General features: G+C 34.9%; 1 protein-coding gene across 1 annotated transcript in view; it reads right to left on the reverse strand.

Moving 5' to 3' along the window:
* Nucleotides 1–26011, reverse strand: part of LOC126825427 (autophagy-related protein 101) — a 53666-nt gene that overhangs the window by 8169 nt on the left and 19486 nt on the right. The gene's annotated exons all lie outside the window — the stretch shown is intronic.

Consider the following 26011-nt stretch of genomic DNA (forward strand, 5'->3'; position numbering starts at 1 on the left):
TTTTAAATTGGATAAAAATTATGACGTCTATAGAGTCCACAAGAAAAAAACGCGATTTTTCGTACAATCAGGGGACATAATTCAGGAAGTTACGGTTCGGTTTGCGCGAATATCGAAAGGATCTGAGATTTTTGGGTTATAAACTCACATTTCAAGTTTTCAACAAAATCAGATAAAAATTGTGACCTCTATAGGGTCCACAACCTTGATATACCATATTTTTACGCTATTTGAGAATGAACAGCGGCCATTTTGTATGTCAATTTTGGGCCGATTTTCACGAAATTCGAACTCAGCCATCCTTAGGGTGTAACATTGATATAATATTATGTTTTTTTTAAATTGGTTAAAAATTATGACCTCTATAGGGTCCACAAGCTAAAAACGCAATTTTTCGTACAATCAGGGGCCATAATTCAGGAAGTTACCATCTGATCTGCGCGAATATTGAAAGGAACCAAGATCTTTGGGTTATAAACTTACATTTCAAGTTTAAACAAAATCGTATAAAAATTGTGACCTCTATAGGGTCCACAAGCTAAAAACGTGATTTTTCGTACAAACAGGGGCCATAATCCATCAAGTTTCGATCCGATACATGCCAATATCGAAAGCATCCAAGATCTTTTGGAGATAAACCTGTATTTCAAGTTTCGTCCAAATCAGATCAGAATTGTGACCTGTAGAGTGTCCACAAACAAATTGTGGACGGACGAACGGACAGAGGCGACGACAATATACGTCCACATGAGAATATGGGCATATAAAAACACAATTTTTTGTACAATCAGGGGCCATAATTCAGGAAGTTACGATCCGATATGTGCAAATACCAAAAGCAACCAAAATGTTTGGGTTATAAACATGCATTTCAAGTTTCATCAAAATCGACTCAAAATTGTGTTCTATAGAGGATCCACAACCTTGATATACCAGATGTTTACACTATTTGCGTAGAAGGATGGCCATCTTGTCTGGCAGTTTTCTCTGATTTTCACAAAATTCGAACTCAACCAACATTACGGTGTAACTGTGATATATTCGAACAGTTTTTAATCAGATAATAATTTTTAACTCCAGAGGGACCACAAGTTTTGGTCTGATTTTCACGAAATTCGAACTCAAACAACATAATGGTGTAATGGTGGTATATTCAAACGTTTTTGTAAATCAGATAATAATTGTGACCTCTACAGGGACCACAAGCTAAAAACAAGATTTTTCGTACAATCAGGGGCCATAATGCAGGAAGTTACAATCTGATATGCGCAAATATGGAAAAGAACCAAGATCTTTGGGTTATAAACATGCATTTCAAGTTTCATCAAAATCAGATGAAAATTGTGACCTCTAGAGTGTCCACAAGCTAAAAATGTGATTTTTCAAACAATCAGGGGCCATAATCCATGAAGTTTCGATCCGATACATGCCAATATTGAAAGGAACCAAGATCTTTTGGTGACCTATTTTCAAGTTTCGTCAAAATCGGACAAGAATTGTGACCTGTAGAGTGTCCAGTCCACAAACAAATTGTGGACCGACAGATGTCCAAACGGACAATGGCGAAAACAATATACATCCACATGAAAATGTGGCCGTATAAAAAATGAACTTTCTAGAAGAAAAGATAACCAAGTTAGAGACTGAAGTACAGTCCTAGGATCAGGCTATTCAAGAGCTGAAAGATAAAAATGATGAGCTGGAACAATATGGACGACGGGAAGGTGTTAGGATATCTGGTATCACCGAACGTATAGGCGAAGACACAGACAAGATTGTAATTCAGGTAGCTAAACTTATTGGCATTAATATCACTCATGACCACATAAACAGAAGTTACAAGTATTAATATCACTCGTGACCACATAAACAGAAGTGACAGAGTTGGAAAATTATTCCCCCCTGGGGCCAAGTCTGAGCCTAGAAAAATCAACAGCAGATTCAAAGGCTATTACACTAACTGTGAATTCCTTAAACAAGCAAAGAACCTAAAGTCTCTACGGGGTTACACAGCTGATCAAGGTCCAAAGAGGTCAACATCAACATGTCTTTCATGCCCCGTCCCTAAACGGAGTCAGAGGTACCAGATGTACCAGTGATCGAGAACAAAACTATCCCTGATATATTCCAGGCACACAATATCTACATAAACGAAGATCTAACTAAAACAAGATCTAACTTAGCTTTCCAGGTAAGGCAACTTCAAAAAGAAAATAAGATATCATCTACATGGACGAGTGATGGGATAATCTTTATTAAAAAGAGGAATGAAAGCATCTTATTAGTTAGAACACAGCTGCAGCTGGATAATGTCAAAAATAAGACTAATCTAAAAATGACAATCCAGGGTACGAAATATGTCCTTTGTAAATATGTCCATGAAAAAGAAGGTTTCAAATAATCAAAATCCCATAAACATTATTGAATAATATGGTTGGATAATGTTTTAACTCTTTAGCGAGCCACCTTGTTGTCATGTGGACTCAATCAGGTGACATGTTTACTGTTACATAATTGTTAATACTCATCGGTTTTAGGTCGTAATGTTTTCAGAGTCTGTAAAATCCAGATGGATTTATCAGTGATAACAGTTGTATATCTCCAGTGGTGTAAACGTCCATTATGACAATGTATCATTTCCGTTATTGATCACAAATTTACTATAAATTAAATTATGTTATCATAAATATATCTATAGTTGATCATAATAACGTGTTGATCTCTGTTCATCGTTGGTTTGTGTCGTCGTATTTGAATGGCTTCATGCAATCGGTGCACCCTCTTGTTGCTTATATTGTCCCCCCCCCCCCCAGGGCGTATGATACTCTTATCACATAATCAAAGGCTAAGCATAATTATTTTTAATTGATCATATTTAATACTTAACAATATTCTAGTACCAATTTTAAGTTTGTAATGACCACTATAATTTGTAACCAGCGGCTGCCAGGCAGGATATGCCCACATTTTGCAAGAGATGGATAGAGAACAAGGTAAAAACAAATGGGATTTTTTGTAAAATCAGGGGCAATAATCCAGAAAGTTATGGTCTGAAATGCGCAAATATCAAAAGGGACTGAGATCTTTGGGATAAAAAGATATGTTTTAAAGGCTCAATACCACTCTTGTTGTAACTGAATAATATGTCCCAATCTTTATTCTGGTCAACAAATTGTACTATTTTACAATATTCCAATTAATTGATGGTACAAATTCCATCTTAACACACCTAATTTAAAAAATTGGAAAATTTCAACTAAATGATTTGAAAAGCCTAACGTAAACCTTTTCAAATGTGACTTGGATTTAAAAATATTTTCGAACCCTCTGGACAAGTAAAATAGGATGTAATGGATAATTTACACAACAGGTAGGACACTTAAACATCTAGTGCTTAGAATAAGGCTATTATTTATTTTCTGAAGCTGTCAAGCCAGCAAGAGTGTTATTGTCCCTTTAAGTTTCATCAAAATCAGATAAAAATTGTGACCTCTAGAGGGTCCACAACCTTCGTATTGCATACTTTTACACAATTTGTGTACAAAGACTAAAGAGCGGACATTTTGTCGGGTAGTTTCATTTCGATTTTCCCGAAATTCGAATTCAACATTCATTATGGTGGAATGGTGATACATTTAAACCGTTTTTAAAATCCGAACTCAATCAAAATTACGGTGTGACGGTGATCTATTTGAACGTTTTTATAAATTGGATAACAAGTGTGACCTCTAGAGGGACCTGAAGCTAAAAACGCGATTTTGCGTAAAATCAGGGGCCATAATTCAGGAAGTAACGATCTGATATGCGCAAATATGGAAAGGAACCAAGATCTTTGGGTTTTAAACTTACATTTCAAGTTTCATCAAAATCAGAAGAAAAGTGTGACCTCTAGAGGGTCCACGACATTGATATACCATATTTTTTTCACTATTTTGAGAACAAGGGGCGGCCATTTGGTCTGTCAGTTTTGGGCTGATTTTCACGAATTTCGAACTCAGCCATCCTTCGGGTGTAACGGTGATATACTAAAAGTTTTTTTTAAATTGGATAAAAATTATGACCTCTATAGGGTCCACAAGCTAAAAATGTGATTCAGGAAGTTACGATCCGATATGCGCGAATAATGAAAAGAACCAAGATTTTTGGGTTATAAACTTACATTCCAAGTTTCAACAAAATCGGATATAAATTGTGCCCTCTATAGGGTCCACAAGCTAAAATCGTGATTTTTTGTACAATCAGGGGCCATAATCCATGAAGTTTCGGTCTGATACATGCCAATATCGAAAGCAACCAACATCTTTTGGAGATAAACCTATATTTCAAGTTTCGTCAAAATCGGATAAGAATTTTGACCTATTGAGTGTCCACAAACAATTGTGGACGTCCGGATGTCCAAACAGACAGTGGCAACGACAATATACGTCCACATGATAATTAATAATTGCCAACTATTTTTGCTTTTCAGGCCTGCTGTTATTGAATTTCAATGCACTTAATAGTTCAAATCCTGCCTTTCTAAATCACTATAACATCCAGTGAAAGTACTACTCACTATTTTAAATAGTCAGCCTTCAGGAGACCATTGATCATTTGTGCAGTCATTGTGCAGTGCAGGGTTTTTCGTATATATCAGTAGAATCACTTGCATCAACACGCATATATCAATCATTTTTCGTTATAATACCAACCAAATCTCATCTTCTTGGGGTGTTGTGATTAATAAAACCTGGTCAAATCATTGTAAATACTCCACAACAATCTATTCATTAATCAGTTGTGTTTATTTCAGTGAAAGGGGTCGTTGATAACATTTTATCAAATTTCGTCTTCTTGGAACGTTTGTCATTATTAAAATCATAGTATATACTCCACAACAACTTGGGGATCACGTGGCTAAGTGGGTAAGATGCTGGCTCGCTAGCCTGGAGGTCGGGTGTTTGATCCCTGCATTGGCCGAGAAAGTTCATCCAGATTTTCCGGCGTGGTTTCCCCTTGTCAGTAATGCAGAATGGAGGGCCTGACAAGGACAGCTGTCTAGTCGTTCGGATGGGACGAAAAACCGAGGTCCCGTGTACATATTGGCGTGCACGTAAAAGATCCCTTGGCAGTTGGAATTCGATATAAGAGAAGGCTGTACCGCCGCAGCCCGGGCAAAATTTCCTTCATAGCACACTGTATGGTGTATGCCCGTCTTCATTAACCCAGTTTAGGAGCAGAACAGTAGGACGTTAAACCCCATTTCATTTGATTTCATTTCCACAACAACTTATCCATTAATCAATTTGTGTTAATTTTCAGTTAAATTGGTCTTATTGAATGTTGTTATTAGTGTTAAACTTTGTAATCCTTAATTAAATTTGATTCCCTTTAGGTACAAGTAATCAAGGGATATCACTGGTTGGTCAGCATTAACTAAGTATTGTTTTACATTATATCTGGGTCCGTATTCAAAGGTTTTCTTAAAGTTAAGTAAAAATACTCAATTTTTCCACTTTACCAAGTATTTAGCATATACTTGGCTATGGAAAAACTTAACTGCACACTTAAAATATGGAATACCACCATTAGCCAAAAAGCATGAATTTCTAACTTATGGAATAACCCCCACTGCCAAAAATCACGAATTACTCACGTTGCACGCAAGACGCAAGTTATGTCCCCTTAAGAGCACTGCACTATACTCTATTAAAATCTTGGTTGTTATTACTAGGAAAATGTTTGTCGAAATATTATATTGTAATGCACGAAAATAGTATGACTATTATATATGATTATGATGGTACGCATCTTTTACCGGAACAGCTGATTTCGTATAGATGTTTTTCAAAAAAAAAAAAAAAAGATTTCAATAGCAGTTATCAAATAGTGGTAGTATAATGATGGATATTGTAAACTTTATTATAACGAATAGAAAATAAGATATAAGCAATACGCAGGGCTATTGGCTTTAAAGGTAAACTGAACAAATCATTCAGTGCTGTTTATAAATCTATCATTTGAGAAATTCATAGAAATTGTGTCAGTTCCTAAACTTTAGAATCCAAAAGGCCTGGTCATGACGGTACATTGTAAATCATTGGTGGCACGCTTTGGTCAGCAGTCATCATCATATACTTCAAATATGTAGATGGGAATGAATTGTGAAAAATAAACCATGCCTTGCTTCTCGCGGCCGTATTAATATTTTCTGAAATCTACAATGGAATGTCATCGCAGTCAATTTACAAATAAAATTAACGCATCAAACTTTATTATATGACAGTCGTGGCAAACATGATTGATTAAGCAATACAAACATGATAGTAACCATTTGGGTGGTAGTAACCTTATACGCTATTATGGCTCTACAAAATCAAGGCTGATGATGACAAAAAAACGTTTGATGCCAACTGAGCTCAGCGATATTGTCTTTGTTTCAATCTCAATTCCCTAACTTTTGAAATCGCCATTACGGCCCTGTTACTACATTGTGTACTTCGGTCAAAAGAAGTCATTATTATCTCACTTAACTTTAAGGTACCTCCCATAGGTCACTTAAAGTTAAGTGGATTTTTCTCACTTAAACTGGCCATTGAATACCACTAAAAGATTAAACACTTATAAGTTAAGACAGCTTAACTTTAAGGGAAAATTTGATACTTAACACTGCCTTTGAATACCACTTACCAGTAACTTACATGAAGTTAATGTATATTTAAGTGAAATCTAGTAGTTAAATGTCTATCTTAGACTTATGATATCTTTTGAATACGGACCCAGTTCTTTATTTACTTTGAGCATAAAATTCATCAGTATACATATAATTACATAATCTATAGTATGTACAATATAACAAAGTAAATAAGTTGAGAGTGGAAATTTATATTATATATCTACTATAATGTCATCAAAATTAGTAATTTAATATTATGGTTAATTATACTAAACATCATTTAGGTTATAATCATTAAGGCTTTCTACATCCTTTTTAATTCCATTATTTTTTTAACAATTCTGATCGATGCTTATCGGCATATGACAAATATTTACCGATTTCACGATCCAGAGTTGAACCACTAGCTATGAAACTACTCCTTTGAATTCATAACCACGCATTTTAAAACCGATTGCATAAAACTCCATACGTATAGGCCTATTCTACCTCGGATGACCGAGACTATACATATTCGTCTCTAAGGAAACGGCCGCCATTGATGTTACCTGACAATAGTCACTTGATAGAAAATGTTCCCGAAATAAAACAGAAAGAAGAAAATGTTTCCGTAATGAACCCTACTCAAGAAGATCCAGACCTATATGAAGAATCCTGGAAGCAGTTAGCAGAAAAATTTAATTTGATCACTGATTTTTTAATATAATTCCAGTACAGGGATTAAACTTCTACATCTTTTAATTTTCAACATTTTTTAATCCCAGTATAGGGATTATTTTTTCAATCTTTTAAATAATAATCCTAACCTAAGGATTATTTAATCCCAATTTATTTTCAGGCGCATGCGCCAAAAATTTGTATATATACCACTAATCTGGGATTATTTTTTAATATTGTTCAAATTGCCAACTGATGAAGGGCTATTAGCCCGAAACGCGTTTTGGTGAAGATTATACTGATTTAAATTCACACAGTGTTGATCTAGTTTGTTCCTGGGGGATTATCTTTACTAATCTATTCTACACGGACTGGTTCCTGCTCTCCCTCAGATGCATCACTGAGATCCAAACCGGACCACATTGTTACAGGGGAATCTTCCACCCTCCTACTTTTTCGAGTGTAGGGGTTTCATCGTCTCTTTGACTTGGAATTTTTATCTCACTTTTTTCGGACGATCCAGCATCCTCTGTGGATCCCCTCACACTCCAGAGACACCTGAGCGCTACCTTAGCGTACTTTCTCTATCACCAATCACCACCGGTATGGAAGAAGAAAATCCGAATAAACGACCTAGAAACGATATCGAACCTGAAACATTTTTTTTCCACTACTTTTACCAACAGCAAAAAGCTTCCAGATAATCTTGTCCTGTATTTACGGGTCTTTAGAAAACTCCGATTCAACTTACTGAAATGTGAAAATCACATTACTTTCCTGAATTTATCCATAGAAAAACACTTTGTACCTAAAGGATTAAATCAAAGCAAGACTTTACCACAAACACCGGATTTCCCGAGTCGCTTCCAAATACGTTGGGAAGCGGCGCATCAAAATTTTGGCAAAGAACTCACACTTATTTTATTTAAAGTTTCCACTATACCAATAACAAAGAAATTAGAAGATCAATCTATACACACTTGGATTTGATTTAGAAAAACCTAAAGAAGAATAAATACCGCCAGTACATACCAGATCGAGGAATACCTATTGAAACCAAATCTATGGTCTATTTTTACAGCATCCGTTTTAGAGAAACTGTTATTCTGACAACTTCACCTTTAAGCTATACTTCGTACATTTTCCTCCCGTGGCCCTCTAGACTACAGAATATTATTTTTATTCATAGAGGTGACCAACAACCCCCCTATTCACTCGCAATACGATATCTACCGCCTATCAGCATCACCGATTTCACGATCCAGAGTTGAACCACTAGCTATGAAACTACCCCTTTGAATTCATAACCACGCATTTTAAGACCGATCGCATAAAACTCCATACGTATAGGCCTATTCTACCTCTGCACGTTTGAAGACTAGGAGGTTCCGGATGACCGAGACTATACGTATTCGTCTCTAAGGAAACGGCCGCCATTGATGTTACCTGACAATAGTCACTTGATAGAAAATGTTCCCGAAATAAAACAGAAAGAAGAAAATGTTTCCGTAATGAACCCTACTCAAGAAGATCCAGACCTATATGAAGAATCCTGGAAGCAGTTAGCAGAAAAATTTAATTTGATCACTGATTTTTTAATATAATTCCAGTACAGGGATTAAATTTCTACATCTTTTAATTTTCAACATTTTTTAATCCCAGTATAGGGATTATTTTTTCAATCTTTTAAATAATAATCCTAACCTAAGGATTATTTAATCCCAATTTATTTTAAGGCGCATGCGCCCAAAATTTGTATATATACCACTAATCTGGGATTATTTTTTAATATTGTTCAAATTGCCAACTGATGAAGGGCTATTAGCCCGAAACGCATATTGGTGAAGATTATACTGATTTAAATTCACACAGTGTTGATCTAGTTTGTTCCTGGGGGATTATCTTTACTAATCTATTCTACACGGACTGGTTCCTGCTCTCCCTCAGATGCATCACTGAGATCCAAACCGGACCACATTGTTACAGGGGAATTTTCCGCCCTCCTACTTTTTCGAGTGTGGGGGTTTCATCGTCTCTTTGACTTGGAATATTTACCTAGTTTATACAAGTTTTTATATTTCTGGTACTTAGTAACTGAAAGAATTTAAAAAACGTTATATTAGGTCTAGTGTAATAATACAGCTTGATAAAATTAATGTGTTTATCCTCAAATGATGGGCAAATTAACGTGGTGAAATTCATCTTCCAGTTCATCAAGTTGACAAAATGTACATAGTCGTTGATCATGTGGCACTTTAGTATATCAACCGGTTTCTATATATAATTTATGGGCTGATAAATATAATTTATGGGCTGATAAGCGTAGACGAGTTAAATGTTTCAATAATATAGGCTTTATAGGCTTTAAAAGATACGGTTGGAGTGTAAAATTTAAAACAACATGTTGATAATAGATTCCTTTAGGAGACTGGCAGATATTGCCATAACAAGACTGTTTAAAGATATCAAATATTCTCTGTTTAAAAATGAACACTGAATGTTTGTCAACATTTTGCCACAAATACCCCAATCCTAAACAATCTAATTCCTTTTTAAGATTACAAATCCAGTTATCATTATTATTAAACATGTCAGTTAAACAACATCTAAGTTAGTCGTTTTCAGTAGAAAAAAGTTTAATATAATATTTAAAAATTTTAATTTTCCTTAAGATCTGTAAGGGATATCTACCCAATTCAAATAATAGCAGGTCATGATACTTGGATTGTTTAACACCTAAAATCAATTTTAGGTAATAAAAATGTAGTTTATCAATTTCAGGTGCTTTGTGAAACCCCCAGATTTCAGCACCATAATTTAGTATACTACCAACATAAGTATCAAAGGCATACTACAGAAGCGTAAAGGGGTCATGCAAAATTTTGTAGAAGACCTCGAGATCATGCGATCCTTTCTCGAGAACTCAATTTAATGTTCTCGAAATCCCCTAATAATTTTCTCGAGAATCTCCCATTCCGTGTTAAAGATCTCCAGAATTCGAGTTAATGTTCTCAGGATCTTGCCATCCTGTGTAGATTTTCTCGAGATCTCGGTTATTTTTATGTGTGCACATAGTTTTAACATATTAACGTATTTACCCCCCCACACACAAAACCTTAATAGCACGATAGAGCCTACAGTTTTTAACGGATTTGTTTCAAATTTAGTGTAAAGCATTGAGGCCATGAGAGGACAGTCCCTGTAGCTTCTAGCACACCTTGTCGTTTTGGAGTTATCTCCCTTTTCCTAAAAACTTGTTAACACAATAGAGGCTACAGTTTTTAACTGATTTTGTTTTTCAAATGTGGTGTGAAGCACTAGGACCTTTCAATTTCAGTACTCCGCAAACTTCTGTTCGAAGGTTACCATCTTTGACCATATTTTTTTTCAAATATTATGTGACGATGAGAGGACGAACCCTATCGATATTCAGCATTCTGTGACCTTCTGTTCCTTAATATAACCCCCCCTCCGCCCGTATTTTTTTTCAAATATTATGTGACGATGAGAGGACGAACCCTATCGATATTCAGCATTCTGTGACCTTCTGTTCCTTAATATACCCGCCCCCCTCGCCGCCCGCTCCCTGAAAGCCTTGTTCACGTCATAGAGGCTTCACTTTTACAATTTTGTGTGAAGCTTTGGGGTCATGAAATTTATTGATATTCAATGGTTAGCGACCTTCGGTTCCGGAGTTATACTCTCCATTCTTTGAAAACCTTGTTTTTAACAGATTTTCGATATTCGATGTTCCGCGACAAGGATGACCCCGGTTAATTTTCAGCAATATAAGATTTCTGTCCTAGCGATATAACAAGCATGTGAACACGATAGAGATTAGATTTCTTGATGAATGCTAGATCCTTATTCAATTTATTAAACAACCAAGTTTTCCTTTTGAATAATCTGCTGTTGAGGCATAGACACTGCGTGGGCGTATCTCCACACTTTGTGTGGCTATCATTCAAATTTCTTTTCAATCATTAGTGTCCCAAGGAGAGGAACCCTATTTATTTTCGGCGGAACAATGAACCTTATTGATTTGCAGCGCTCCCTTGTGAACGCGTTAGAGCGCAGAGTTTTTCAAGATTTTTTATTTAAAATCTGCTCCGAAGCATTTGTGCCACAAGACAAAAAACTCTGTGTCTAGCTTTATTCTAAAACAAAATATGGTCTGAAAACAATGCAAAACGTCGCCCAAACATTAAATTGAAATAATTTAACAAGCATGTCTGTAATTCAAAGCTTCACACATTAAAGCTAACCTTTGAATTTCATATTTGGTGTGAAGTATGGGGGCCATAAGACGATGAACCCTATCGATTTTAATCATATTTCAAATTTAGTGTAAATTATGGGTACCCTATCGACTGTCCATTTATTCTTTCATTAATTAGCAGTTTTCCTTTGTAACAAATGTTAGAGGTTTTTTTTTTATCAAATTTGGTGCAAAGTATTGGGACAATGGTTGCTTCACAACGTGGAGACTGTTGATATTAATAGTTTAATACATATAGACAATACAAGTTGACTCCCTAAGTAAATAATTAGTGGTCTGTGTCCAGGTGGCGCTGTAGTATGATAATAGAGTTGTAAACAATGATGGCTGACTAAATAGTCACTGAATTATATTTTAATTAATAAATAACCTGTTTGAACACTAATAATGTCTTTAATAAGACCCCAAACAACTTACATGGTGTCAGAAGTTTAAAGTGACAGCAAGTATGCAGAATCTACCACCTCCCAAGTCATTAGATTTGACAAATAGTAGAAATAAGAAGGAAGCATGGACTTCGTTCAAGAAACAATTTGAGTTGTACCTGACAGCCTCTGGAGCGAGGAATCAACCAAATGATGTTAAAAGGTCTGGATTGCTGCATCTTGTTGGTGAAGATGGAAGGAAAATAGCCTCCACATTCCAAATAAAAGAAGAGGGTGAAAATGAAACCTCAATAGAAGATTTAATCAGAATGTTTGATGATTATTTTATTGGTGCCAGAAATATTATTTATGAACGGCATATTTTAAGAAATATAAAGCAAGAGAAAAGGGATTTTGATGAATTTTTGACAGAAATCAAGGAACAAGTAAAAAGCTGTGCTTATGGTGAGATGTCTGACGAAAGTGTTCGAGATCAGATAGTAGAAGGAATAAGTAGTCCAGTCTTGCTGCAGAAATTACTAACCAATAAAAATTTAACATTAGAAGTAGCCATACAGGAATGCAGGACATTTGAAAATGTAACTAAACAGATGAATCAAATGACATCTAAAGGTCAAGAAGGCGCTACTGCAGTATGTCACCAAACCGTTGATGCCTTTAGTAAAAAAGGGAGAAAAACAAATAATCATCCAAGAAAAGATGAAAATAGAAGACATACAGAAACAAAACATAAATATGAGCCAACAAACCAGAAGAAGTTTGACAAAACTTGTCAACGATGTGGTTACAATCATAAATATAATGATTGTCCAGCATATGGTAAAACTTGTACCAAATGTCATAAATTAGGTCATTTTAGTAAAATGTGCAGGACCAAGAAAGTCGACCAATTTACTGAAGACAATTCTGATGAAGATTTATTTCTTGGTATGGTAAATGAAGAAATTATTGATGAATCAAATGATGAAGATAATTTATACATATCAATGGTGAAAGAAAATAATACCAATAGTAAAGATACCTTAGAATGGAACATAGAAGCCAAAGTTGGTGTTCAAGACAGAAAAGTTAAATTTAAATTAGACAGTGGAGCGCAAGCTGATGTGTTACCCTACCATGTCTATCGACAAATATCTAGAAAAAGATTAAATCCAACCAAAAGAAGACTAGTTACCTATAATGGTCAAAGATTAGATATAGCTGGTGAAGTTATTCTTATGGTTAAAATAAAGAATGACAAGAAATTGGTCAACTTTATAGTTATTCGAGATAAAACGGTTCCAGTTTTAGGGCTGAGATCCTGTGAAGATTTAAATTTAATAAAACGAGTAGAAAGTTTAAATAACAAAGACAATGATATATTTAATAAATATAATGACGTTTTTAATAAAACAATAAAAGGTATAAATGTGCCTGAAGTTAAAATCTATATGAAAGATGATGCTAAACCAGTCCAGTATCCTCCCAGAAGAATAGCTTATGCTATTCGTGAACAAGTCAAGGAAGAGTTGAATAGGATGGAACAGAATGGTATTATTCAGAGAATAAATGAACCAACCGAGTGGATAAATGCAATGGTGGTCGTAGAGAAGCCTAATGGTAAGCTACGTATCTGTTTAGATCCCAGAGATTTAAATCAGTACATCATATCAGACCAATATAAGATGCCAACCATTGATGAGATGACTGCTAGGCTGAATAATTCGAAGATATTCACAAAATTAGACGCTACCGAAAGTTTTTGGCAGCTAAAGCTTGATGAAGAGTCATCAAAATTAACAACATTTTCAACTCCATTTGGTAATTTTTGTTTCAAAAGACTTCCTTATGGTTTAAACATTTCTAGTCAAGTATTTCAACGTGTTATGAGTCAAACATTTCAAAATCATGAAGGCGTAGAAGCTTATGTAGATGACATAATGATACATGCTGAAAATCAGAAAATTCATGATGAAAGACTTAAAGCTACACTAGACAAATGTCGTGAAATGAACTTAAAACTGAATAAAAATAAATGTGAACTGAATAAAACTGAGGTAAAATATCTTGGTGTAATTATCACTGGAGATGGTCAGAAAATTGATCCGGATAGAATTTCATCCATTGTAAATATGAAAAGCCCATCTTCTAAGGAAGAACTACATAGATTTCTAGGGATGTTGACCTACCTAGCTAATTTCCTACCCAATCTTTCTCAAGAAACTGCAATATTGAGAGACTTAATTAAAGAGAAAAATGTGTTTGTATGGACAGCAAACCATGAACTAAAATTTCAACAGCTAAAGAGAATGTTGACAGAAGCACCAGTTTTAAAATTCTTCGATACAAAAGAAGATATTACTATAACTTGTGACAGCTCACAATATGGTTTAGGTGGTGCACTATTACAAAATAACAGACCAGTCGCGTTTATATCAAGGACATTGACTGATGCTGAGAAAAATTACTCTCAGATTGAAAAAGAACTGTTATCAATTGTATTTACTACAGAACGATTTCATCAATATGTTTATGGTGTGAATAAATTTAAAGTTGTTAATGATCATAAACCATTAAAATTTTTATTTACAAAATCATTGACATCCGCACCTCCGAGAATAGCAAGATTGATGATACGTTTACAAAAGTATAATTTTGAGTACGAATGGATACCAGGAAAAGACTTAAAAGTAGCTGATACATTAAGCAGAGCACCACAACCCCCAAAACCTGAAGATTTAAAGTTTCATCAGGAATTAGATTATTATGTGCATGTGGTACATGCATTATTACCATTTAGTAACACAATGTTAGATAACTTTCAAAAATCGTGTGAAGCTGATAATGAACAATTAGAATTACGTAGAATCATTCAAAATGGATGGCCAGATAATCGTCATGATTTAAATGACACTGTAAAACCGTATTGGAACTTCCGCGATGAACTTTCAAATTTTAAAGGTTTAATTTACAAAAATAATAGATTGTTAATTCCTAAAGAGTGGAAAAGCGACATGCTGAGACGATTACACGAAGGACATTTAGGTTTTGAAAAATGTGTTACTCGAGCAAGATCCTGTATGTTTTGGATCGGCATGTCAAATGACATTGAAAATTACGTAACAAAATGTGAAATATGTCAAACATATAAAAATCAACAAACAAATCAAACACTTCAACCACATGAAAGACCAAATATTCCATGGTTAAAAGTTGGAGCAGACTGTTTTCATTTTAATAATTTAGACTATTTACTGTTAGTTGATTATTATTCAAATTACTTTGAGATAGCTCAGTTGAAAAATTTGTCAGCTGAAGAAACCATATTAAAAATGAAATCCATCTTCGCAAGACATGGAATTCCAGAAACCCTTGTGTCTGACAATGGGACAAATTTTTCAAATGAAAAATTTAGAAAATTTTCAACTGAATGGGGAATAAATCACAAAACATCGAGTCCTCATTATCCAAGAAGTAACGGGTTAGCTGAAAAATATGTTGGAATTGTTAAAAAGTTACTCATAAAAGCTAAAGCTGATAAACAAGATCCTTATTTAGCTATATTAAACTACAGAGACAGCCCAGTTCTTGGATCGAAAACTCCATCACAGTTATTATTTGGAAGACGATTACGAACTAATTTACCAATATCCAAATCATATCTAAGACCTACAAGACAGATAGGTGTTCAAAAGGAAAGAGAAAAGAAGATAGAAGGTCAAAAGAAACAATTTGACAAAACATCAATTGACTTGAAACCACTTCAACCAGGTCAATCAATCAGCATTTGGAATTTTGATAGAAAGAAATGGACTCCTGGTAAAATTCTATATCAACACAACAGTCCAAGATCTTATATGGTACGAAGTGATGATGGTTCAGTAATAAGGAGAAATAGACAACATTTAAAACCTTTCTACACAGAACAATATCTTAATCATGATCCAGTTGACAACACAATTCAAAATGGTGGACAAAATGGAGACAATAACTTTCCAGGAAATTTTGAACTAGAGCACAATCAACCAAATGGACCAAATGAACAACAAGAAGAAATTCAACCTGATATAAATGAACCAAATCTATTGAGAACTGCTAGTGGAAGAGTAAGCAGGAAACCATCATGGATGAGAGACTATGATAACTAAATATATTTTGTTCTGTGAATTTAAAACAATTGGATATTGCATGTTTAGTTTGTTACTTTAATTGAGTGAAGTTTAATTTGTGTTTAAAATTTTATTTTATATAAAAAGGGAGATGTTGACATTAATAGTTTAATACATATAGACAATACAAGTTGACTCCCTAAGTAAATAATTAGTGGTCTGTGTCCAGGTGGCGCTGTAGTATGATAATAGAGTTGTAAACAATGATGGCTGACTAAATAGTCACTGAATTATATTTTAATTAATAAATAACCTGTTTGAACATTAATAATGTCTTTAATAAGACCCCAAACAACTTACAGAGACACTATCATATAAGGTTTCATATTAACTCAGGATCTCGAGAAAATTTACATAGGATGTCAATATCTCGAGAACATTAACTCGAATTCTCGAGAAAATTTACATAGGATGTCAATATCTCAGGAAAATTATCAGGAGATTTCGAGAACATTAAATTAAGATCTCGAGAAAATTACCAGGTGATCAGAGGATTTCGAGAAAGTATCACAGGATCTCGAGACCTTCTACAAAATTTTGCATGACCCCTATACGCTTCCGTAGCATACAACGAAGTTTTAACATTAAAGTAATTCTCCCTACAAGTTTTAATAACTGAGAACATTGCCTTTCTTCCTTGTAATGCTAAATTTTTCTGTGTAGTCAAGAATTTACCGTTAAAATTAAGTAAGATGCCAAGAAAATTAAATTCATTCACAACCTCTAATTCAGTACTGTTAAAATACCATTTTTCTTTACCCGTTATTTTGCTACAATTTCTAAAAATAATAACTTTTTACCAGTATTTACCCTTAAATCCCATTTATTAGTATATACAGCCAGTGAATCTAACAACTCCTGCAATCCCTTTGGCGTTTCAGAAAATAAAACTTTATCATCGGCATACATTATTAAAAATATATTAATGTAGGATAAGGCAAGTGGTTGACAATTACTAGATTTAAGATGAGATTTGACATCACTAATATATAATGAAAACAATAAAGGTGATAATATTTCACCTTGAAACAACCCAGCACTAGTTCGGATAAACTACCATTTAATTTTACAGAACATTTCACTTTACTGTATAGAGAGCGAACCACTTTCAAAAGCTTGCCATCAATACCTGAATGAATTAATTTGTACCATAAATATGATCGATTGATCAAGTCAAAAGCTTTACTACATGTATAGTCGATAAAGCAGCAATACAACCGTTTTTGGGTTTTTTCAGTGTTCTATTTATTAAGGATTGAAAGATAAATATAGCATCAGTCGTACACAAACCTTTTCTAAAGCCAAATTGTGAATGTGGTTACGTGGTATTAGATTATTTATCTTGTCAAAAGCTACAAGTCTATTATTTAAAATTTTAGTGAAGAGCTTCCCCATACAACTAACTAAAGTAATTCCCCTGTAGCAATCAGGGTTATTGACATTTCTGAGTTTAAATATGGGAACAATATTTCCTATACACCATGACGTTGGGTATATTCCAGACTCTTGAATATTATTAAATAATATTAGCAGACATGGAATTAGTTTCGTTGAATAAAGTATAGACACCTCATTAAATATCTGGTCAAAACCGCAAGCCTTCTTCGCTTTCAATTTTTTTATAGCCTTAAAAATTTCATCAGTATTGATTGGAAAATCTAAATCCTCATTATAGTGATGAGGGAAATAAATATAAGTATTTATAAATTCGTCAATTTTTTTATTATGTTCTGACTCATGTGAAGATAGTTTAGAAAAATGCTCAAAAAATTCTTTTAATTCAATTTTACTTAAAGATACATTATGGGAGATTTTAATAGAGAGTTGGCCATTCTTGCTATAACAGTTCAAAAATAGATGATGAAAGAAGAATATATTGAAAATTTCAGTCAAATTACTTAATTATGAACAAAGTTATCACCATTGTAATTTTTGACTAGAAATAGGAGTCATACCGACATCCAAACTCTCATTTTAACCACAACTAAACATAATATCAAGGCCGGATATATAAAACTTTCAATCAAATTGACTGACATGCGGCCTCGCTCAACAGCGGCCTCGCTTCATACACTCTATCATTTAACCTTGATCTAAAATTTCCGGGAGTATGACGTCAACGTAACGGTTAATCTCCACTTACGACGCCATTTAAAAATTTAATCAATCAATGAAATCCTGTTTAAATCCAAGCCATCCGTGGGTCTACAGAGTTGATTTTGTGCTTGTTGTGTAAATAAAGATCTAATCTATAATTTCTGACATCTGAAGCCTAAATAAAGACTTGCAATAATCAGATTTAGCTCTTGCATAATGTATGTTTAAGGTTTTGGTCTTTTTCTTGTTAAACAGTTTATGAAATCTCTTTGGATTATTTTTACTCAAAAGATCCATCATATTTCCTTGATGAGTTTTGTAAATATTCTTTACTTTAATTTCATATTTTTTGTAATCAAGTCGACATTGTGAGAGATTTATTCGATTAGTAATTGATTTATTCCTGTTAAAGGATTTTAAGGCCAATTGATATGATTTGTATTTATCTTTACAAAGATCATTGAACCATGGTTTATCTGGGCTCTTAATGCGATTTGAATTCACCTTACGTGTATAAACGGATTTCTTGTAATATGGTTATATTATCTCATTAAGGGATTTTGAAAAGTTATCAAGTCTGGTCAATGCCATTTTGAGTTTGCTCAGTGACATGACACATAGATGAAATATGGTTCAAGGACGCTTCAAAGTCATTCTGGATTTTGTCATTCATCATATCTATCGTCCCATTTAAAATGTACATAATTTTGATCCTTCACTTCATTTTCCTCATGATTTCTATGTATTGCTAAATTAATGTTAAAGCACAATGGTGAATGGTCAGATAACTCAGTAAATATTCCAGAACAGAAATAACTCAAGAGATTGAAATTGTCACCACATAGTAGGAGATAATCTATTAAACTGGAGCCTTTTGAACTAGTGAAAGTAAACTTTCCGTCTTCATCCTCCCCAAATCTACCGTTTACAATTCGAAAACCAGCCATAACACATAAGTATAGAAGTTGTCTCCCATAACAGTTGACGACTTCATCCATATTATTTCTAGTTTGTAAGTTTTCACAATTATCATATAAGTAATGGGACAGAGATAATAAATTCGACTCTATATCAGGGTTTAATTTATCATATTGAATGAAATCAGGATTAGTCGAAGTTCTGCTATTAAAATCTCCAGTTAATACTATACTATTCAAAAAAAGTAGGGGATATTTGATTTTGGGGGCATAATACTAAAATATGCAAATGACTACGAAAAAAGTCACTATAGAACCTAACAGAAGAAACATTTCCAGTTACATGTGACGCCCAAACGCACCAATAGCTACCGCATGGAATGCAGGTGATGCTTGGGATCATCATGGGGGTCCAACCCAAGATTTGCACGACTCTGACTTTGAATGTTACAGTCATTGTGGCATTGAATTCCAGGGTGGAAACATCAGTTTAATTGTTTTAGTGACCAGAAAACAAATTTTGATATGCGTCGGCTTACCCAAAATGAAAGGTTACGTGCCCTTGGCATGCTACAGATCGGCACAACACAGGCGGTTGTGGCGCGGACGATGAATGTTTCTCAGTCTGTCATAAGCAGGCTATGGTCCAGATACCGTGATACACAATCTGTACAGGACAGACCACGCTCAGGTCGACCAAGGGCGACAACTCAAGCCCAGGATCGATTTATCCGTACCTTGGCCTTGAGAAATCGTGTCATCACAGCAAATCAGATCAGCGCTCGTCTTCAAACAGACACTGGTGTGAGAGTGAGTGGCCAGACGATTCGGAATCGACTGCATAGGGGTCACCTTTGCGCCCGACGTCCTCGCGTGATCCCTTGTTTGAGAGATCATCACATTCAGGCAAGACGTCGTTGGTGTAGGGATCGTCAACACTGGGATAATCGACGCTTGAGCAATGTGATGTTTTCAGATGAGTCAAGGTTCACTGTTGATTTTTTGGACAGACGTAGGAGGGTGTGGCGTCGTCGAAACGAGCGCTTCCAAGACGTTAACGTCATCAGACATGATCGATTTGGGGGTGGTTCTGTTATGGTGTGGGGAGGCATCACTGTTGCTGGAAGAACGGCTTTACATGTTGTTGCAGGGTGTGTTACAGGCCAGTACTACCGGGACAACATCTTGGCAGTCCATGTTGTGCCGTTCGCACGACGTCATGGCTGCCGTTTCATCTTCCAGGATGACAACGCAAGATGTCACAGGGCCAGGATCGTTACAAGTTACCTCCAACAACAGAACATCACCACATTACCTTGGCCAGCACTGAGTCCCGACCTCTCCCCCATCGAGCATGTCTGGGACATGCTTGGACAGAGGTTACGTCAACGTCAACAACGTCCTGCCAATGTCCAAGAACTTGCTGCTGCGTTGCAACAGGAATGGGACAATCTGGACCAAAATGACCTTAGACGTCTCATTAGGAGTATGCCACGTCGGATCAATGCTTGTTTGGCAAACAGAGGAGGATTTACCCGTTACTGACTTGGTTGTGATGCTGTGGTAACTTTGCTGTTTGACCCCGGGTATCATTTTACCCTTATAATGGTCAGTCTGTGCCTTACTTAGTCTAACGATCATTTGGAATAAATCGATGAATGTGAACTTCATTTCATTTTGTCATTTGTTTCTTCGTCAGTTTCATTAGGTGACTTTAATAAAACTTAAAAATCAAATATCCCCTACTTTATTGAATAGTATAATACATTTTCATCAATGGAGTATTTAAGTATTAGGTCTTGGAGTTCAGCAAAAGGGTCAAAATCAGGGACTGACCAATAATAAACACTAATCTGTGGAGGGAAATAACAAGCGATTATATATCGTCGCTGGGCGTCAAAAATTTCGTAAATTGATTTTATCAAGTTTTCAGGATGAAGAAAAAACTTTCTAAATCTATGCCTAATACATTTTCTAATCGCTAAAGCGTACATGGCAGATCCAAATTAAACGAATTATCATGTATTGGAGTACAGATATTAAAATCATGTAGGTTTTGTTGTATTCCGACTTATTGGAAGTTCGATCAAAATTTTTTTCCCAAATTTTGAGATACGAATTGTACGAGACTTTTGTGTCTAACATTTCGGTTGAAACTGTCAAATTTATGAAGATACAAGGATTTCTTTTATAAAACAAACGTATATTTGCTAATATGTTAATGACTGGAGCGACTAAAAATGTCTGTTCTGTAGTCTGGGGTTTGAGACTATAGCTAATGTCCATCATCAGCTTGTAAACTCTTTAGTTATGACGATTAAGATTGGAAGATTGGAATGGATGGGGTTTAATGTCTCATCAACACAATACTTCGGTCATTTTGAGACAACCATTATTATTTTGTATATTACAATTACATGAGAATGTTGCTCGGACTACCATCCCATCATATCATTTAATTAAATTTCTACATTTTACATGCGAACAAATGGAAACAATAATCAACACTAACGACCTAAGAGAGTTTATGTATGGTTTAATGGTCGAGAGCGAGACATTAAGTAATGTATTGATACTGCACGAGGCGTTAGCCGAGTGTTGTTTCAATATATTATGCAATGTCTTTAGCTCAAGACCATTAAACAACTTAAAATAAGACACTATCCCAAACGTGCTTTTCAATGAAATACGTCACACAAGTCCAATATTTCATCTAGTACAGATAATGTACGATTGGCAAGTTGCCTGTACATTATTGGAAATAATAGTATGCTAACATCAAAGGATGACGTCACATCTGTATTTTAACTTTTTCTAATCATGAGAAAGTTGATCATAAAACGCATGGTAGTCAACTAGAATCACAGATTTAAGTTGTTGTAGATGATCATAATTAGATTTCTTTATTGGTAGTCGTACGTGGTATGCTGGGGATACTGTATCCGAATTTGCTGGGAGCCACAGTGGCTAGGTGGTTAAGATGCTGGCTCGCTAGCCTGGAGGTCGGGTGTTCGATCCCTGCATTGGCCGAGAAAGTTCGTCCAGATTTTCCGACGTGGTTTCCCCTTGTCAGTAGTGCAGAACGGAGGGCCTGACAAGGACAGCTGTCTAGTCCTTCGGATGAGACGAAAAACCGAGGTCCCGTGTATATATTGGAATGCACGTAAAAGATCCCCTGGCAGTTGGAATTCGATATAAGAGTAGGCGATAGTGCCGTTGCCTGGGCAAAATTTCCCTCATAGCACACTGTATGGCGTATGCCCGTCTTCATTAGCCCAGTATAGGAGGAGCAGAACAGTAGGACGTTAAACCCCATTTCATTTCATTTCCGAATTTGCTGGTGCATTAGAATTTAGACGTCTTGGTAATGGCTTATACTGATCACCAAAATTTAATTTGAATTCAATAACACCTGATGGTAAATATTTCAAAACTCTTAAATCGTTGACGCAAGGGTCCCCAACTTTATTTCCTGGTCTGATTGTATCAAAATACTTCAATGAGCTGAAATCCTTAAAGAAGCCATGGTTAACGTAGTTCACTACATATGGTTGATTTGGTCTAGCATGTTTCATCAATTCTACGTAGTTTGATGGAGAATAGATGGGTACTTTACGAAATTTCCTCTCTAAAGTGCTGTGGACTGAATCCACCTCCATTTGGGTGTGACCTTTCTCATGATACTTCTGGATAATGACAACATTCCTTTGGACGGCAGTGTGCAATAAAGCATTCGATAAAGATGCGTTTCGGTTTTGGTATCCACAGCCGTCACTAAAGGGATTCACATGATAGTGTTATACTGAAGAACAATCTATACATTAGTAGTCTGTTGTGTATAATATAACTTTAGTGAGATTAATCAATTAATTAGCACGTTAGTGCCAGCTAGAGGTCAGGAGATTAAGATTGTTGATTGGATAATCATCAAAGAAGCCGCCACAGCTGTACGCGTGTTCATTTAACACGTGAATTAAAATAAGATTTTGCGTATACGATAGGTCTATTATTATTTTCAGGTACGTTATCAAAATATGAGTCCCTATAGAAATGTCAATTTCATAGTCAAGAAATGCTTACGTTCACTTTCGTGGATTTTGGCTTTGATGTAAATATCAACATTATTCAGAGGATACTCAATGGCAGACTGAGAATCGTCGCATTTCGGCTCGTTGGTCGTTCTCATTTTTTCGACCCATTGTGATAAGAGAATTTTAAACAATAATATCCCAGATGCATTCCTTACTTTGCATGCCTGATGAAGAAGCGACGGTAAACGGAATTCAGCTATCAATAAAATTCTCTTCGAAAAGAAAATTATTGGCCATTTTGTTTATTTCCATTTAAGGCCTATAGATTATTTTTTTAAAGATGATATTAAATATCAATTAATCACCACTTGGATTAATTTTCCGGTGTAAATAATGAGTTGTCGACGGCTTTATCATTGACCCGTGACAGTTGATTAGTAATAGTATTACTCAATGACACACACCCGCTTGTCGATTAATTTACATCATCAGCCACATGGTTTCGATTAAGACTCAACAGCAATCTCTATGATCAGAATTTTTTTTTTTTCTGCCACTTATCAGAGTGAATCGCATGTAAGTACCCAAAAACATTATCGCCAAAACCAAATATTTATGGATAATGTCTTGCATGCGGTGTCTGGGCCAATCAGCAAAGGAGTTGTGTGGACAGCATGGCAACAGGCGGAGTTTATTTATATTTTTGGAGGGTTTTAAAACTCGATTGTATCCGTTCAAAATCAATTCATCGACAATATTTTGATCATATTTATAAACTAGAGATGCTCCGCTTTACAACGATGCCAATTGTTATGCAAGAGGAATGACCGGTCGTCCCGCTGCGAGCGAAGACAAATAACTAATTTCGCCGAGAATTTTAAGAAATAGGACAGATTTAAGAATACGGTACTCTTACAAAATGTTCCCACCAGCGATATCCTCGGTGGTTTAAAGCCTCTGATATTCATATTAAACAATTTCAGCAAGAATTAGACTCCAGATTAAAATGTATTAACATTCCTATAGATGCTATAAATTGTAATAATTGTCTTTGTAAATCACATTTACAGTGTATTAATGACTACTACAACAGACTTATTGAGATTAGTTTATCGTGCTGAGCATGCAATACCAATGTCTAAGCATAATAAGAACAGTAAACCCCCAGTTCCCGGCTGGAAAGATCATGTCAAACACAGTAGAAACACTTCTATATTTTGGCATAACATATGGAAAGACAATAATCGTCCTCGGTCAGGAATTCTTGCTGATATATGTAATCGAACAAGGGCCCAATACCATTATACATTGAGATCTGTTAGGGCTAAGCAAGATAATATAATAGCTGAAAAGTTGTCTGAATCTCTACTGAACGACAGAACTAAAGATTTTTGGGTAGAAATTGACAAAATCAAGGGTAAAGCAAAACCCATGACCACTAATATTGATGGTAATGTCGGGGCTAATGATATAGCTAAATGTTTTACACGGAAATATAAAGAATTGTATAACTGTATTTCTTACGACAATGCTAACATGGAAAAATTAAGTTGTGACATTGATTCTAACATTATGCACTTTTGTCAGACAAATACATGCAATGCTAAACATAATATCTCTAAATATAATGTTTCTGAAGCTGTACACAAACTGAAACATAGTAAAAATGATGGCTATATGGGTCATAGTAGTGATCATCTTATATAATCCTCAAATACATATCATGTCCATTTATCAACATTAATAACTGCCATGATTAAACATGGTTATTGTCCAGAATCATTTTGTTTGTCAACTATTACATCCATACCTAAAAATCGTAGACAATCCTTGAATAGCTCTAGTAACTACAGAGGAATATCACTGAGTAGTATTATAGGTAAATTAATTGATTTGATATTATTAGATAGTTATCCTCATATATTTAACTCCTCGCAATTACAATTTAGTTTTAAGAGTGAACACTCGACTACTCATTGAACCTTTGTATTGAATGAAACTATTAAGTATTATCATAACGTATTTGTTGGTCTGCTTGATGCCAGTCAGGCATTTGATCGGTTGAATACGATGTCAAATTTAACCCCGACAAAATAAGTTTCTAATATTTAGACATAATAATAAACCTGATACAAGTACTTGTCCAATTAAATTTGGTGATAAAAATATTAATATCTCCACTTCAGAATTACATTTAGGTAATCCAATCTTTAGTGATCAAACTAAAAATAATATAGACAACTGTATAAATAACTTTATTGTAAGATTCAATGTAACTTCAAATGTATTTAAGTGTGTCTCGCCATGGATTAAATATAAACTATTTAAAACTTTTTGTATGCCATTATATGGATGTCAACTGTGGAACCTAAGTAATAAATCTACCGAGAAATTTTACTGTGCCTGGCGCAAAAGTGTAAGACGCATTTAATATTCCATATAGAACTCATAATGTCCTATTACATTTGATTTGTAATGATCTACCTTTTGATGTCCAAATTCATAAACGGTTTGTAAAATTTATTGTATCTGTTTTAAACAGTAAAAACAAATGCATACACATATGTGGACTACTTGCACTAAATCAAATGCAAGTGAGGATATTAATTATATTTGTGAAAAACATCAAATGTGAGAATGTCTTCTGTTCAATGAAAAAAACTGAAATAATAAGTAAGATGGTAAATGTCGCCACTAACAAATATAAAGTTAATGACCTGCAAACTGCTGCCGCTATAAATGACATGTTATTTATGAAACATTCTCATGAAGTCTGTGATAAAAAACAAATAAACGAGATTATGGAGTATTTATGTACAAAATAACTGAATTTAATTTAAT

This window comes from Patella vulgata, chromosome 6 (assembly GCF_932274485.2).
Source record: "Patella vulgata chromosome 6, xgPatVulg1.2, whole genome shotgun sequence".
Lineage (NCBI taxonomy): Eukaryota > Metazoa > Mollusca > Gastropoda > Patellidae > Patella > Patella vulgata.